This window comes from Sorex fumeus, unplaced genomic scaffold (assembly GCF_029834395.1).
Source record: "Sorex fumeus unplaced genomic scaffold, SorFum_2.1 ptg000036l, whole genome shotgun sequence".
In the NCBI taxonomy this organism is placed as follows: Eukaryota; Metazoa; Chordata; class Mammalia; order Eulipotyphla; family Soricidae; genus Sorex; species Sorex fumeus.
The window spans coordinates 7,909,091-7,927,868 of NW_026606093.1; the positions used below are offsets into that span (position 1 = coordinate 7,909,091).

The 18,778-nt window shown below is 40.3% G+C and overlaps 2 non-coding genes across 2 annotated transcripts; both read right to left on the reverse strand.

Moving 5' to 3' along the window:
* Positions 1 to 3,445: 3,445 nt before the first annotated feature.
* Positions 3,446 to 3,552, reverse strand: LOC130027274 (U6 spliceosomal RNA). The gene has a single exon (XR_008793018.1). It is a non-coding gene; the product is annotated as a U6 spliceosomal RNA (small nuclear RNA).
* A 13-nt stretch (positions 3,553 to 3,565) lies between these two features.
* Positions 3,566 to 3,638, reverse strand: TRNAK-CUU (transfer RNA lysine (anticodon CUU)). Its single transcript has one exon. It is a non-coding gene; the product is annotated as a tRNA-Lys (tRNA).
* Positions 3,639 to 18,778: the final 15,140 nt, after the last annotated feature.

The following is an 18,778-nucleotide window of genomic DNA, read 5'->3' on the forward strand; positions in this document are numbered from 1 at the left end:
AGTAAAGTAAGTCCTAACCCTGCCTAGGTTTTCCAAAATTGCTGCCTTTCCTCACATAAAAGAATTCTAGGGGTAGATAAATAGTGAAGTAAAATGATTCTTATTTAGAGAAATATGATGGGAGAGAGAGAGTTGTTCAAAGAGAGCACGGGCTTCTCCAGTAAAAGAAAAAAAATCTAGAGTACAACTCTCAGGTAAATCTTAAGAGTATAGATAATAATTATAGATAATGCTTCATAAAATAAAAGAAAGAAAGTATATATTTCCAGTTTGAGATGAAGGCACATTTCCAAGGTAGAGACTACATCAACATTCCACATATTTTATAAGAATTCAACAAAATAGAGATAAAGCTAACTTATTCAGTGTATTGGGTCCATATAAAACAAACCCACATGCATTATCCAATGAAATACTAAAAACTTTTTCTGTAAGATCAAACACAAGGCAAGGATTCCTATTCTTACCACTGTTAATTAACATAATATTGGAAATCTTAGGCAGAGTAATTAAAAGGATCCAGATATAAAAAGAACTCTTACTGTTCTTAGATTATATGACAATCTATAGAAAACCCTGCAAAAAAAAAATAAAAACAAAAACTATACAAGAAAGTGGTAAGCTACAAATCAATATACAAAAATATATTGCATTTCTACATTGAAAACAACGAGCTGGAAGAGAAATAAGTCAAAAAATGGGATTTAAAAATTGTAAATTCCATTTACACTGTATAATAAGAAACCAAATACCAAAGAATTAAAAGAGAAGATAAAATTACACAAAAACTACAAGTAACTATTAAAGTAAATAAAAGATACAGGATATTGAAAAAAATACTCCAAGCTCAAGTATTAAAAGAATATTGTTATTCTTGTTATTCTCATTCATTATTCATTGTTAAAATGACCATCCTCCCCAAAACACCCAAAGCATTGTAAAGACTTAACTCAGTCCCAATAAAAATTTCAATAGCTTCTTCAAGAACACATAATAAATACTACTAACATTCTTATGCAGCCATAAAACCTCCCTAAAAGTCAAAGCAAACATAATAAAAAAAAGGAATATAGGAGAAATCAAATTCTTAAATTTTAAATTATAATGCAAGGCAATAACACTGTGGTACTAGAATATAAAAAGCACCCAGACAAATGGAGAGGAATTGAGATCTTAGAAGTAAACCCTCAAACATATGGACAGTTAATGGAGCCCCAGAACCCTTATAACAATAAAGCCAAAAGCTTTATTGTTATAAAGTGACACAGGAAAGCCTCTTCGGGAAATAATTGCTAAACAAGACGGAATGCTCCTAGTTCCTAGGCAACCCAGGTGCAATCACCAGCATGTCATGGTTCCTTGAACCACTGGGAATTATCCTTGAGCACTAACCCAGGAGAAGACCCTGAGAACGGCTGGATGTAGTCACAAAAAAAAAGAAAGAGAATGTTTTGGGAAAACTGATTAGCCACAAGCTAAAGAATGGAACTGTGCCACTGTCTAACTCATTGGCAAAAGCTAAGTGAAAATGAAAGATCTGAATTTAGACCAAAATCATTAAGACACAAAGAAGAAAACATAAGTGGAACTCTCCATAATACTAACTTCAAGGTAGCTTTAATCATTGCATTCCATCAAGTTAAAAAAAAAACCGGAAGTACAGTTCATAACATTATAAAGCTTCTGCATTATATGAGAAGCAAGAAAAAAAATAAAAAGACATCCTACTGAATAAAAGAAAATATTCACATCTGAAAGGGGCAAATTTCCAAGATATATGAAGCACTCAGCAAACTCAACAACATGGGATTCTGACCTGCCCCACCCTGTGCCACCAGGGGTAAGGAGACTCCCATGCCCAAGACCCTTGGCAGGACTCTCCCCAGAGCCTCCTTGCATCCACCCACAGCTATTTGATTACTCCACAGCCAACAACAGATAATTTAAACTCCTCCAACCCAGGTTCACTGACCAGTCCAGAAAACTGAACTGCCCCACCCCCACACAGCCCGGGTTAAGACAGACACCCCCCCCCACCCCCGTCCAGGGTAGAGGACCATATGGTACTCCTGAGGCCTCAGTGTTTTTTTTTTTAATTCCCCGATAATGAGTGCCTTTTGTTAAAGAAACAATTCATAAAGTAAATTAGTGAGTGTTTAACAGTAATTCATCTGGTTCCACTAACACAAAAAATTTGAAAACCATTCAAACAGGGTTGGAGAGATAGGACGTTGGGGACGGGGCTTGGGTCATCTCAGATTTGATCCCCAGCACCTCTTATGGTCCCATGAGCCCAGTCCGGAGTGATCCCTGAGTGTACATCCAGAACTAAGTACAGCTGAGTATGCCTCCCCACCCCCGTGCCCTAAAAGACATTCAAACACATTTCCTTGAGACTGCTGTAAATAAGATCTATTTCAAAGCAGCAAGAAGAAATTGGGTCTTATAGACAAAGTCAAAGGGGTCAGAAATTAGAAGCAGTTAGTAAATTCTCAATTGTGTCATCAGAGCCAATTACTCTAGCAAGAACAATATCAACATATTTACTTGGGTGCCAAAGATAGTCCATCCACCTCAAGGTAAATGAATTGATGTGCCCTCTCAGTGTGACTGCACAAAAACCTATTGGATCCAAATTCATTTAGTAATTATTTTAGGATTCCTCTTAGAAAATGCTCACAGAATTTCTTTTGTATTTTCCAAAGGGACATGTATTTCAAATCCAATGTTCTTGAAACCATTGATTTTTTTCAGTCTATACTCTGTTGATTTTTAGTCCATAGTGTGTAAGATGAAAGTAAATAATGGTTATATTAAAAACATTGATCTGAAACCATTTATTCAACTCCTCATGATGTCAACATATTACATTCAAGAGAACTAAAGATAACTTCCAAATATTTTTTATTTACTATCAGGTAAGATAAATCTCCAAAGAGATTCTTCTCCAGAAGTTAAAATGAATAGCTAATTTGCTCCATTTTTATAATACTTAAGTCACACTGTATTAAGTCCATGTATTTTCCAAACACAGGTTTCCCCCACTATTTAAAAGTATAGTTTTCCTATGAAAATTTTCATAAGCCAAAATGGCATAAAGCAAAAAATATTGACATTAATATGTATATAAATTAGTACTCCCAGACCCTAAGATAACCTGCCAAAACACATAAAACATAAAATAATACTAACATATAGTAGCACTGCACTGTCCTCCCGTTGTTCATCAATTTGCTCGTGCGGGCACTAGTAACATCTCCATTGTGAGACTTGTTGTTACTGTTTTTGGAATATTAAATACCCCCCGGGGAGCTTGCCAGGGTCTGCCGTGCAGGCAGGATACTCTCCATAGCTTGCAGGGCTCTCCGAGAGGGATAGAGGAACCGAACCCAGGTTGGCTGCGTGCAAGGCAAACACCCTACCCGCTGTGTTATCACTACAGCCCAAAAATATAGAACTCTTCACGAATTTGCGTGTCATCCTTGCGCAGGGGCCATCCTAATCTTCTCTGTATCGTTTCAATTTTAGTATATGTGCTGCTAAAGTAAGCACAAAAGCTACCACGTGCCCAACATGGGGCTCAAACCCATGACCCTGGGATTAAGAGTCCCATGCTCTACCAACTGAGCTAGCCAGGCTATCTTTATATATTTATGAATATATATGTGTATAGATACATACATAATTATCCCAGGTATAACACTTTATACATAATATAACATTCGACGGTCTATCATTGTCACTAACATAAAAACAGAAAGTTCATTAAAATACATAAATATTAACATGCATGGAAAGGTTCCCTGAGGAAGGAATTTAGAGGTGCCACTTTTGTGAGCTTGTTTGGAGGTTCTGAAAGGGGAGCACAGTTCCTGGCATCTCCTCAATTTCTGTCTCCGTCGGGGGAAGGCCTTCCTCTGGGGGACGCACCTGGAGCGGTGAGGGAGGAAGGGGATGCCGGCCTAGCCTCCCAGATGAGCAGAATCAACCCTGGTGATCAGAGGGGTGACACATGTCACAGTCAAATCGCCCTCACATTTGTACAATGCCACTCCTGTTGCTCAAAGTGCAACTGTATTTATAATGGACTCTGAAGAACAAAAACTGAAAATTATTTTTACTTTTTTGACTTTTGCAGTGAATATAATTTCTCTGATTTAATCAGAGAAAACAGTAATATAAGTCTTTCATTAAAAATATTATTCATAATATTTTAGATCCAGAAACAACCCAAGTTCCCAAGAATAGATGACTGTATAAAAAAAATTGCGATCACAATATACACAATGAAGCACAATTCAGCCATAAGAAAGATAAAATCATGCAATTTGCTAATACATGAGTGGAACTGAAGATATTATGCTGTGTGAAATCAGGGCAGGGACAGATCATTCTGGATCTGTCTCAAAGACAACAGAACTGGATACTTAATCTATGAATCATTTGGAGTTGAGGAGAAGATAAGAATGATCCCTGTGACACTGGTGGAGGGAAACGGGGACTCTGATAGTGGGTGTTTTGGCAGAATAATGGATGCATACAGGTATCATAAACAATATTGTAAATAATGCACCTCAATAAAGTAAAGTAAAAAGTAAAGGCCCTCCCGTTGTTCATCAATTTGCTCGAGCGGGACCAGTAACGTCTCCATTTGGAGACTTTGTTGTTACTGTGTCTGGCATATCGACTACGTCACGGGGAGCTTGCCAGGCTCTGCCGTGCGGGCGAGATACTCTCGGTAGCTTGCCGGGCTCTCCGAGAGGGGTGGAGGAATCGAACTCAGGTTCGGCCATGTTGGCTGCGTGCAAGGCAAACGCCCCACCACTGTGCTATCGCTGCACCTCAATAAAAAGTGAAAATAATAATAATAGAGGAATAGAAGGATAATGCAGGTCTTAAGATGTTTGCCTTGCATGGGGCAGACACCAATTCAATACCCAACACTGCATGTGGTCTTCCCAGCATCATTAGGAGAGACCCTTGAACACAAAGTATCTTTTATACTCCACCCCATATGACAGGCTTGTGTGGTGGAAAGGGCAAGTAAAGGCAGTGGGAAGGTGTTATGGTGGTGGTTGAAATACTGAAAGTGATACTGAAAGCCTGGCAAGCTACCCGTGTTGTATTCAATATGCCAAAAACAGTAACAAATTTCACAATGGAGATGTTACTGGTGCCCACTCGAGCAAATCGATGAACAACGGGAAGACAGTGCTACAGTGCTATCTATCAATTGATGAGTGTATAAAGAAGATATCCATTTCTGCATACACTGATGAAGAATGTATAGAGGGAATGTATAGAGATAGGAACCCTGCTAGTAGAACTGTAAAATAATGTGTCCTTTATGAAAAGCATTATAGATTTTTCTCAAAAATTAAAAATATGGACAAAAGAGATGATACAGGAAGTAAAGCCTTATATGAAATTAACTCCAGTTTAGTACACTGAGCACCACCAGGATTCACTCCTGAGCACAGAACCAAAACTAATTCCTGAAAATGGTCAGGCATGATCCAAAAAATAAAATAAAAATAGAATATATATATGTATAATCCAGTTTAACCTACTTCTAAAATTTTCTTAAAACACTAATCGAAAGATATCTGTGCATCCCTGTGTTTACTGAAGAATTATTTGTAATATTCAAGAGTTGGAAATCATTTAAGTGACCTTATTAACAATATAAAATAAAGTTTACATGGTATATATACATAATGGAATACTACTCAGCTATAAAAAGAAGAATATCCAGTCATTTACAATAAGATGAATGGAACTAAAAAAAGTAAAATAAGTCCTAAGGAGAAAAACAAACACTGAATAATTTGACTCATGTGATAAACTAAATAAAACAAAAATTATAATTTAGACTTTAAGAACAAAACTGGTCGATGCCAGAATGATAATATGGGATCACTGTCACTGTCCTCCCCTTGTTCATCGATTTGCTCGGCGGGCCCAGTAACGTCTCCATTGTGAGACTTGTTACTGTGCTTGACATATCGAACACGTCACAGGTAGCTTGCCAGGCTTTGCCATTCAGGTAAGATACTCTCGGTAGCTTGCTGGGCTCTCCGAGAGGGGCAGAGGAATCGAACTCGGGTTGGCCGTGTTGGCCGCTTACAAGGCAAACGCTCTACCTTTGTGCTATCACTCCAGCCCTAAATTAGCACATATTTTTTAATACCACTCTTTCATTTATCTAAGCTACCTTTCAGAAAGATCAAATAATTGTCTTCAATTTCTAATTATAAAAGAGTTATGCAACAACAAAATCTTTAAAACATGGAGTACACAATTTTGGGACTAGCAAGATGGTGCTGAGATTTATGGAGGATTATAGGCAGAAGGAAATTTTATTAGGGAAAGAAGAAGCTTGCAAAAGAAAGTGAAACTTTACTCCTAAGAGTGAAAGACCCAGTGTCGTCCTTTAAAAAAAGGTAAAGGTAAAGGTAAAGGCCCTCCCATTGTTCATCGATTTGCTCGAGCGGGCCCAGTAACGTCTCCATTGGAGACTTTGTTGTTACTGTGTCTGGCATATCGAATACGTCATGGGGAGCTTGCCAGGCTCTGCCGTGCGGGCAAGATACTCTTGGTAGCTTGCCGGGCTCTCCGAGAGGGGCGGAGGAATCGAACTCGGGTCGGCCATGTTGGCTGCGTGCAAGGCAAACACCCTACCACTGTGCTATCACCCTTAATTACAGAGTTACAAAGTTATTCGTTATTAAGTTTCAGGCATACAATGTTCCAACAGCATCCCTTCACCACTGTCTACTCCTCTCCACCAATATGTGCCCTGTTTCATATGTGCCCCCATCCCAACTCCAGGATGTCATGTATGTGGCTTGGGTCTCAAAATATTACACAGCCTGGTGTCACGTCCCCTTATCATTCATATGCTATCTGCGTACTATTGGTAAGTATGTTGCTGAGATTCTGCAAGCTAGAATCTAGATCAGACCCAAAAAAACAGACATATGTTGAAAAATCCTGGAAGGGTAATTGCAAAAGTTTGTCTCCCCATTGTGCCTGGCTGAGAAATAATATGGCTTGCATCTCTTAGCAGACCCCCTTTCTGCATCCAGAATGAATGGTGATATTTCACAGCTATAGCATTCCTTGGCCTTAAAATTAAAGTTTTGGTGTTCAGTACTCATCACACAATAGTTGTTGCATTAATTGGGAGAGACTGAGAAACACAGTATTAAAAGAAACAGAAAAGACAGTACAGAAAGTAAGGTCCTTGCTTGCTTTGCATGCAGCTGACCCCAAGTTGATTCCCAGCACCACATATGGTCCTTTAAGCACTGTCTTAAACACATATGGTGCCCTCCCCCACCCAAGTGCTTACAAGCACCACACATCGTCCTTGATTACAGAGCCAAGAATAAGGCCTGAGCACAACCAAGTATGCCCTCCTCCCAATTCACCCTCACCCTGATCCCCCACCCCCAAAAGAAAGAAAAGCTTTAAATTCTCTAAACACAATAGGAGTTTATCTCTTTTTCATGCAACAAGTCCTGCAAGTGTTAACAAGAACTTCTGCCCTACTAAACATATGAATTAGAGCAAAGAAAATCTCATGAATAAATGGTGCTGGGACAACTGGATAACCATATGTGGAAAAATAAAGGTAGAACTTTACCTCACACCCTTCACCAAATTCAAACTTCAAGTGGATTAAAGATCTCAACATTAGACCAGAATGTATAAGGTATGTTGGCAGAATATTCCAGGAAATTAACGGCAGAGGAATCCTACTACATGCTGAGGGTAAGTATAAGCATCTAGCATATGTATATATTTTATATATTTGTGAATAAGTAATTCCTAGTTATACTAGTAATTCACTTGATCACTTGATCACTTGACTTCCCGTTAATCATCGATTTGCTTGAGCGGGCTCCAGTAATGTCTCCATTTGTCCCTGTCGCGTGCTAGAGTAGCCCAATGGCATCTGTTTGTTCTAGGAACACGAGGAGTCTCAAATCGATCATTCATAATCTTTACGAAGAAGTCTGACCATCTGGTAGGTGGACGACCACGTGATCGTTTGACGTCCCATGGAATCCAGGGTAATGGCTCTAGTCCAGCGGTCGTCTCTAAATCTCATTACGTGTCCAGCCCATCTGTTTTTTGACGTCTTGGCAAACAAGACAGCGTCCCTGATTCTTGATCGTCGAAGGAGGTTGGAACTCCGGACATACTAGTAATTACTGTTATTTATTCTGTAACACTGTAGCACTCTCTTTGATTCCACTGTCCTCCCATTGTTCATTGATTTGCTCAAGTGGACACCAGTAACATCTCCATTGTGACACTTGTTGTTACTGTTTTTGGCATATCAACTACGTCACGGGTAGCTTTGCCAGGCTTTGCGAGGCTTTGCCGTGCAGGCAGGATACTCTCGGTAGCTTGCCAGGCTCCCCAAGAGGGGCAGAGGAATCGAACCCGGGTCAGTTGCATGCAAGGCAAATGCCCTACCCCCTGTGCTATCGCTCCAGCCCATTGTTTATTCTAAATGTTCCAAATGCTACACCTGGGTACAAAGCAAATATTTTCTTCAAAATCATAATGAGATGATACTTCACCCCTGTGAGAATGACCTATATTAAATAGTGTTAAATAGTGTAAACAAAGATATGGAGGGACAAACAATCTCTAATACACTAATGGTAGAAAATTAATGATTGCATTTATTAAATAGTTGGAGGTTTCTTGTTTAAACCCCTAAGGAGAGGAGATCGGGATAAGATGGCAGAAAGGGAGAGTTCATGCAGCACTATCCCGTCATCACTGCAAAATCTACAACAAATAGTTAATTTAAAAAATCCTGCATAGGTCTCCTGGAGAGCACACTGAGGAGCCCAGTTGTCTTCCCTAAAAGAGGGGCCTGCTTGGGAAATAACCCAGCGTCAGGAGTGAATAGAGGGTGGTGGAAGGCGACAGGGGAGAAGAGACCAATAATCCAGAAGGGATTTCTAGGCTGCTAAGACTCACAGAACGTTGTCCTGGGGATAAGAGGACAAGGGATAGGGTTTAAGCAAGGGGGAAAGGGGGGGAAAAAGCATTCCACATATTCCATATTATAGTTCTACACTTGTAACAACTAAATAGGAGGCAAGAGACTTCTAGCAAGACATTCGGGAATCTGAGACAGTGGTATACTTCAGCAGCCTCTTAATCTTGCCCAGGTTTCGCTCTTCACACCATCTTCGATTTCTCTTTATATAAAGAAACAACCTTAGAGAAAATTCCGGAGTAGTTTTGCCATCCCAAGCTAAGGCAGAGTTACATGCAGCTGAGTAACATGTTCTTATACTAGCTAAGTAGAACTAGTTGACATTTGACTAACCATAGGCAGCCCAAGCAGATTTCTAAAGTCAAAAGTACTTTCCTGGGGCCAGAAACTAGTACAACTAATAAATAACTTTCCTCGCACTCATCCACTCTGGGTTTGATCCCCAATGCCACACTCGGCCCCCCAACCTTGTTGAGAGTGATCCCTGAGCAGAGAACAAGCAGAAGTCCCTTAGCACAGTGGGGGTGAGATGAATCAAAAAGTAAATAAGTGATTTCTAAAATCAAAATACACTTTGCTATGTCCTAGTTCAAAGCTAGCAACAAAGCCTGATCCTCCATTGACAGGTACGTCTGACAAGCAAGAAAGTTGAGATACTTTAAAAAACAAAACAAAGCATGTGGGAAAGGAAGAGAATAATACGTATGGTTCAATAATGCCCTCAACTCACCTGACTTACATTTAATAGAGTAACTTCTATTAGATGTAACCTCTAGATATAATTAAAATTAAACCTCTAGATATAAATTTCATGTAAATCTCAAAGCAAAAATATTTATAGGAAACTTGAACAAGAAGTAAATGCAATCTAATCATTATATAATGGGATCTGGATTTTATAGTCTCTGAATATAAAATCCAGATCCCGGACGAGAGCAGGGCAGTCTCTGCCCCCGCGCCTGGGCGTTCCTTCCCGGAGTCCCTTGGAGGGGAGCGGGTTGAGCTTTCCTCCCCGCCCCGACCAGGGCTACGGCAGCCGAAGACCTCCAGGACCAGCCACCACCATGCTGAGACCACTCTCCGCACCCATGAAGGTACTGGCAGAGGGACACAGCCACGCGGGTTCCGGGGCCGAGACCTCCACGCCTACTCGAATTGGAGTCGAGCATCTTCCACCCAGATCCTCCAAATTCCAGTAGGCGGGGGTCACACCCACCACCTGGCCCCCTGGCGCCGTGTAATCCCATCAGCGGCCAAGACTCAGAGACTATAAAATCCAGATCCCGGAACCGCGCGGCCGCATTTGCGGCCGCGCGACATCTTATTTTCTCATTCCTACTTTGGACAAACTTGCAGGCTATCGAATGTAGCCTGCCCACAGGGCAGAGTCTGGCAAACTCCCCGTGGCCTACCAAATATGCCAAATACCAGTAACAATGATGGGTCTCATTCTCCTAAAGAGCCGTGAATATAATCTCAGGGCTAGGATGAAAGAGATGTTACTGGGGCCTGCTCGAGGCAATCGACGATTAACAGGATGATGAAATGAAAAAAAATGAAAATATAATGGGAGGATATTAAAGTTCATCAGGTGAAAATAAAAAGAAGTCCAAAGAAACAAAGACAGGTTTCACAGACATCCAAGTCCATTATATAAATGGACAACTAATCCCTTGATTGAAAAAATATTTATAAACCTCAATGGCCTGAAATCACTAATCAAAAGAAAGAAAGTTACCAGATGTATCCGGAAACAACACTCTACTGGCAGTAAACACACTGTCTAGCATTTTAAAAACACTTTAGCTTTACTGTAGAAATAGAAGTTACAAGTAAATGGAAACATATTCCTTGTTCAGGAATGGGAAGTATCAACATCATTAAAATAAGCATCAGAGAGAGAGAAGAGAGAGAGAGAGAGAGAGAGAGAGAGAGAGAGAGAGAGAGAGAGAGAGAGGAAAAGTGCCTGCTACGGAGACAACAGCAGTAGGGCGTTCGTCTTACAAGCGGCCAACATGGCCGACCCGAGTTCGATTCCTCCGCCCCTCTCGGAGAGCCTGGCAAGCTACCGAGAGTATTCGATATGCCAAACACAGTAACAACAAAGTCTCCAATGGAGACGTTACTGGGCCCGCTCGAGCAAATCGAGGATCAATGGGAGGGCCTTTACCTTTACCTTTACGGAGACAAGCAGATGTGGGGGGTGGAGGGTGATGGGTGGGAACAGGGAACCTGGGGTCATTGGCTGATACTGGGAAAAGTGCACTGGTGGAGGGATGGATGTTGGAATATTGCATGACTGAAATCCAATCATGAACAGCTTTGTAAGGGTTAAAATAAGAATCCTACCCAAATAACTATACAAATTCAATAAAGTCTCCATAAGAATTTCCATTTTCATTTTTAGGGATATTTTAGGGACATAAATAAACACTGCAAACTTTATATTGAGTAACAGAACTCCCCTTATAGCAAAAATCATTTTATTTTTTATATGATAGGAGTCTTCTTTCCATAAATTTGGGCTGGAGTGATAGCACAGTGGTAGGGCGTTTGCCTTGCACGCAGCCAACATGACCGACCCGAGTTCGATTCCTCCGCCCCTCTCGGAGAGCCCGGCAAGCTACCGAGAGTATCTGGCCCGCACGGCAGAGCCTGGCAAGCTCCCCGTGACGTATTCGACATGCCAAGCACAGTAACAGCAAAGTCTCCAATGGAGACGTTACTGGGCCCACTCGAATAAATCGATTAGCACAGTGGGGGTGAAATGAATAAAAAAGTAAATAAGTGATTTCTAAAATCAAAAATACACTTTGCTATGTCCTAGTTCAAAGCTAGCGACAAAGCCTGATCCTCCATTGACAGGTACGTCTGACAAGCAAGAAAGTTGGGATACTTTAAAAAACAAAACAAAGCAAAACAATGTGGGAAAGGAAGAGAATAATACATATGGTCCAATAATGCCCTCAACTCACCTGACTTACATTTAATAGAGTAAACAACGGGAGGGCCTTTACCTTTACCTTTTAAATTTTAATATAAAGTCATAGTAATAAAAACATATTAGGCAGATTTTTCAGATCAATGTAATAGAATTGAGAGCACAGAGATACCCCTCATATATAAACAAGTAGCACTGAAATAAAGGCAGATTCTCAGATCATGTAATAGAATTGAGAAGCCAGAGATACCCTTCATATACAGTTAATCCTTAACAAAGGATCTAGGTGCATGAAGTAGAAAAAGGAAGCTGCTCAACAAATTCTGTTAGGAAAATTGGTTAGCCACAAGTAAAAGTATAAATCTGACCTGAATCCCACATCATGAAATTCAGAATGGATTAAAGATTTTGATATGAGACCCAAATTCATAAAATATATTGAGTAAAACATAGGCAGAACTCTCCTTGACAATTCCAAAATCATGTTCCGTGATGACTAAGAAGATGGAGGCAAAAATAAATGGAAACACATCAAAGTTTAATTATTACTAAATAAATGATAACTAGAATAAAAAATGTCGGCCATGCGACATCTTATTATATCATTCCTACTTTGGACAAACTGGCAGGCTACCGAATGTAACCTGCCCACACGGCAGAGTCTGGCAAACTCCCCGTGGCGTACCCAATATGCCAAATACCAGTAACAATGATGGGTCTCATTCTCCTAACTCTGAAAGAGCCTTGAATATGGCACTTTTTTAAAAATCTCAGGACTAGGACGAAGGAGACGTTACTGGGACCTGCTCAAGGCAATCAACAAATAACAGGATGGTCGTGAGAATAAAAAAGACACTAGAAAATGGGGAAGAATATTATCTTACTATACATCTGGAAAAGGGCAGGTACCCAAGATTTATAAAGTAATCACATAATTTATCAAAAAAATTCAAAAATGGTAAAAAACTGAGCAGAAACTTTAAAAAAGACATACAAATGATCTGCATATGCGTATATACATATGTAATATATAAATAGTGCTCTTCATCACTTACCATCAGGTAAATTCAAGTTAAAATGACAATATCACTTCAGACTAGTGTGAATCAAAAATAACAGCAACAATCAGGTGCAAACAGGAATGTGATTTTTTTGAAAAACACAATCCTCATCCACTGTTGGAGGGAATGTTGCCTGGTTAGGTCTCTATAAAAAATAGATTGGAAACTCCTCAAAAATTAATAGTAGCATTTTCTTATGAAACAGAAATTTCTCTTCTTGACATCAAGGTAGGACTACAGCTGAATCTTACGAAGACAATGTTTATGAGAAACAGCCTCGTTCCTGACGCCCCATTCGCTCTCAACGGAACGACCATCTCCGAATGCAACAGCTATGTGTACCTAGGTCGAGAAGTCAACATGACAAATGACCTGGCACCCGAGCTGCGCAGGAGGAAGAGAGCGGCTTGGAACGCCTTCAAGAACGTCGAAGAAATAGCTAAGAGGACCAAGAACCTCTGGCTCCGGGCACATCTCTTTGATTCCACTGTTCTTCCTGCATTAACATATGCCTCAGAGACCTGGGCCCTACGCAAACAGGATGAGAACGCTATTCGGGTCTCCCAAAGAAGAATAGAAAGAGCTATGCTTGGAATATCACATTTCACTCAAATGAGAGAAAAAATCCGGAGTTCCGACATCCATCCACGATCAAGAATCAGGGACGCTGTCTCATTTGCCAAGGTGTCGAAAATCAGATGGGCTGGTCACGTAATGAGATTTAAAGACGACCGCTGGACTAGAGCTGTTACTGACTGGATTCCATGGGATGTCAAAAGACCGCGTGGCCGCCCACCTACCAGATGGTCAGACTTCTTCGTCAAGATCATGAATGATCGGTTTGAGGCTCTTCATGTTCCCAGAGCGAACAGATGCCATTGGGCTACACTAGCACGCGACAGGGACAAATGGAGACGTTACTGGCACCCACACGAGCAAATCGACGACTAACGGGAAGTTAAGTGATTTAAGTGATTAAGTGACATCAAGAGCACAAAAACATTAATCCTAAAATTTGCACTATATTCATTGCAATGTTTTTCATAACTGAAAACAATACAAGTGCCCAACAAGTGAGTGTATAAATAAATTGTGATATATATTATATGTATATATATTTTATATATGGGCTGGAGCACAGCGGGTAGGATGTTTGCCTTGCACGCAGCCAACATGGCCGACCTGAGTTCGATTCCTCCGCCCCTCTCGGAGAGCCCGGCAAGCTACCGAGAGTATCTCGCCCGCGCGGCAGAGCCTGGCAAGCTACCCATGATGTATCCGATATGCCAAACACAGTAACAACAAGTCTCACGAAGGAGACGTTACTGGGCCCACTCAAGCAAATCGATGAACATTGGGAGGACCTTGACTGTGATACATTATATATAATACTGAATGCTTTCACTCATATGTGGAGGATGGGAAAACAGTATGGGAGTAAATAATGGCCGTTGATAACAAACTCTGACAGTGTGTCTATAGAACTGAGTTTTCTAAGTATGTGCAAAGGGATGCTAGTGGGAACCTAAAGAAAGTGGTAGAGGCATAATCCTGGTACTCTGAATGGTAAGTGTAGTATTGCAATTTTATATTCTGTAAACAATATTTACAGCATTGCATATGAAGATTATTTAAAAGATTAGTTCTTTTTTTTTTTTTTGCTTTTTGAGTCACACCAAGAGATGCACAGGGGTTACTCCTGGCTCTGCACTCAGAAGTTACTCCTGGTGGTGTTCAGAGGACCATATGGGATGCTGGAAATCGAACCCAGGTTGGCCATATGCAAGGCAAATGCCCTACCCGCTGTGCTATCTCTCCAGCCCCAAAAAAGATTAAATTATTTGAAAGGAGTCAAGGCATATATCCTTAATGGACTACAGCTAGTAGTTTATTTATTTTAAAAAAAAAAAGATGAAATTGTGCCTTTTTTCAATTAAATTGATGGAACTTGAAGTGATAATTTTAGTTGAAATAAATAATAAATTAGAATAATTACTGGATGTTTTCACTCACAGATGAAAAATAAATAAACCAAACTGGTAATTACTTTACTTTACTTTAAATCTTATTTTTAGATTGAAAATTATTGTGCTTACCTGAAGGAAAGAAGTATAGAAGTAGACGGGTCTTTTTCTCTTTTTTTAATTTTATTTTTATAAAGTTGTTCACAATAATTGACTACATTCAATTTTTCAACACAAATCCCACCACCATTACACCTTCCCACCACCATTATTTTGAATTTTCCCACCACCACTCAAGCCTGCCCCACAGGCAGATGCTAGATAATTTATTTTGTATTGCTTGTTATGAGTAATATGAGATGTCTGTAAGGGTCTCTCTCATAGTGATTCAACAAAAAAGTTTAAAAAAAAAAAGTAGCATGAAATGTTGTGCAGCCGCTTTTGCAGCTGCGTGCTCCTAGATTCTAAAATTTGAAATAATTGGGATCCGGGGACATCTCTGCAGCAAGCTGCTCTGTTCTGGGATTCATTTGAGCGTCTCTGGATCATGGCTGTTAATGCGCTTAAATGGCATCCAGAGGCAGTTCCTGGGCGTGACAACCAGGACCCTGGAAAGGTGGGGAAATGGGAAGCGGCAGCCCATTCCCGGCCCCTTGAGTCCTGGAGTTTTCAGTCACCTGTCCCGTATACCTGGGTTTTTTCAGCAGATTCATTCTCTTGCCTGGGGGGGTTCAAGATAAGTCTGTGAAGATTATCTGTGAGGGTGGCAGCAACTGGGTTCTGGAGTTTTGCAGCCACGGGGGTTCATTTGAAGAAGGTGGAAGGACAAGGCCTGCTCCCATCTGAGGCACCCTGATGAAATCAGCCTGATGCAAGGTCCAGAGACACCTCTGCAGCAAGCTGCTCTATTCCTATATTCATTTGTAAGTCTCATGGTGGGTCTTTTTCCTAGAGGAGCAACACTAGAAATTAGGGAGTTATTGGGAGGCATAAATATATAGAAGATAGATATTTGAAATTTTACAGAATTACAAATCAATGATAAATCGGCAAAATTTGACTTCAAAAATAGATGACTTCTTTAGTCTTCTCACGTAGTCATCTTGCTGTATACCTAATTCACTTCCTACTTAAGGGCAAACCACCAAATAAAGGACCAGGAATCTGACTTAACTTTAAGCTACAATTAACCTACAGTCATTTCAAGAGTTCAGAGTTCTCTCTAGTTCATAATCAATCTCGGGATCATGGATTTCACTTAAATATTTCAGCTTACAACCTACATTTACATTTTATATGAACATGCATAGGTAAAAAGTAGAATTTGATACAGCCTAATCTAATGGATAATTAGCAACACCTGCATGAAGTCAGTATTAACATACTGCTATTAAGTTATTACTATTTGCTCTGCAGGATAAGTGATTAAACCTGTCAAATTATGACAGGACTTGTTTTCTTTTTTCGGTCCATGTATAAATTCAAATGGCATTTTAAAATAAATATACCCACACCTTTTTAGACACAGTATTGATATTTTTGAATTTCAGATATAAATTTCAATTGTCAGTGACAGAATTACTTTAATTTCTAAAACTTTAATCGTACTTCCCAAAACAAGTGTATCCTTTTAATAATTAGTATTAGACTATCTCTTCAACTTGTTCTACCTGCCCTCTATGAGGTCCTGATTGTTTATTACACATTCTAAACTTAGTAGCATGTTCATCATTTTATCCCTATGCCTAGGAGAGTATCCAGCATATGTCAGTACTCAATATGTTTGTTGAATTAACTTTAATTCAACTTTTGCCTCTGTGTGTGGGTGACTCTAATTCTCCAGTCTCAACCACCTCTAAACTATTTGGGGATATACTGTAGCACTGTCCTCCCATTGTTCATCAATTTGCTCGAGCAGGCACCACTAACATCTCCATTGTGAGACTTGTTGTTACTGTTTTTGGCATATCGAATATGCCACGGGGAGCTTGCCAGGCTCAGTCGTGAGGGCGGGATACTCTCAGTAGCTTGCCGGGCTCTCCAAGATGTACAAAGGAATAGAACCTGGGTCGGCCATGTGCAGGGCAAATGCTCTACCTGCTGTGCTATCCAGCCCCAGATGTGGAATATAAATGAATATTTTGTTATGGCTATAAAGTTATACATTTGAATAAGAAATAGAAGGAAAATGCAAGCAAGACATGAGAAATAAGACTGAACAAAGAGTATCTGCTTTTGACAGCTGATTAATGAGATCCACCATCACAATAAATCCAGTTATGAGCATTTCAGCTAAGTAGGAAAAGCAATCTTAACATGTTAATATGAATCTTTGAGAGTTCTAAGATTCCTAGCCATGAAGAACTATAGTGTTACTATATTACTCCTTTGTTTTTAATGGTTCAGTATAAAACAAAAAGAAATGACTACTTATAACATTCTCATTTTATACAATGACTTAACAAATAAAATAGAGTGCCGAGGTCACGAGTTGCCCCCCACAAGCGGCTCTCCAGCAGGGCGATGGCTTCAGAGGCAAAAGGACTTAATCCAGAGTACGGAAGCGTGCGACAGAAAAGTGAATGGACTATGTGTTAACCTACGGTGCCATGCCTCCCTGGGAGGGAAAGGGTGTTGCTCCCTTCTGCCTTTTCCCCCCCTGACAGCAAGGTGGCTGCCGCCTCAGCGCTTATTGGAAAGCCAGGTATGAGCCGGCGGTGACAGGGCAACTGCAGTCTCATGGGGAGGGGGGTGGTACCAGCTCATCCTTCATGCCCTACCGAGGTCACAAGTTGCCCCCCACAAGCGGCTCTCCGGCACAGCCATAACACCAGACGCACAGAAACCAATCTCATAATTACTCTGGCTCTTTGCAGAAATCCGTACAGACTTACCTAGTAAAATATCAGAAATCCAAAATCACGCAGCCACAAAGTGGCCGCATGACATCATATTGTTCTCATGACCAGTTATAGAAATCAAATTATTTTACAATGCCTTTTCAGCAATTTTGATTGTTGGGGGAGGAATTCTAAACAATAATGGTGCATCTTTTGTTGAAATTATGAATGTAATCAAAGTAGAGAGAGAGTTAAGTAGAAATCATCTGCCTCACTGGCATTGGGAGGGATGAGAGGAGGTATATTGGGGCTCTTGGTGGTGAAAAATAAGTACTGGTGAAGGGAAAGGTGTTTGATCATTGTATGACTGAGACTTAAACCTGAAAGCTTTGTAACTTTTCCCACAGTGATCCAATAAATAAATATAAGGAAAAAATAAAATAAATAAAATAAAGTGAATTTTCTTTTTAGCCAATCATAAATTTTAAGGCAGTGATACAGTAAAATTTGGGGATATAGTTGGAATATATAGTGGGGGGGTGTTAGGGAGGCACACACTGAACAATGCTCAGGGGTTACTCCTGGCTCTACACTCAGGAACTATTCCTAGATCAGGGGGCACATATGGGATATCAGAGATCAACCCAGGTTGGCCATGTGCAAGATGAGTACACTACCAGCTATACTATCTTTATTCCAGAGCTAACATATATATTTTACATGCAGGAAGTCGGGGTTTGATCCGTTGCCAGCATGGTCCCTGAAGAATCAAAGTGATCCCTGAGCACCAAGCTGGGAATGACCCCTGAGTACTGCTGAGTCACCCCAAACAACAAACAAACAAAAATTACTATGTATTCTCTACGCTATTGGTTTCTACTCACAAGTTATCTTTCCTTCCAAGTTTCACCATTCCTCAGGAATATATTCTCTACTACAATAAACGG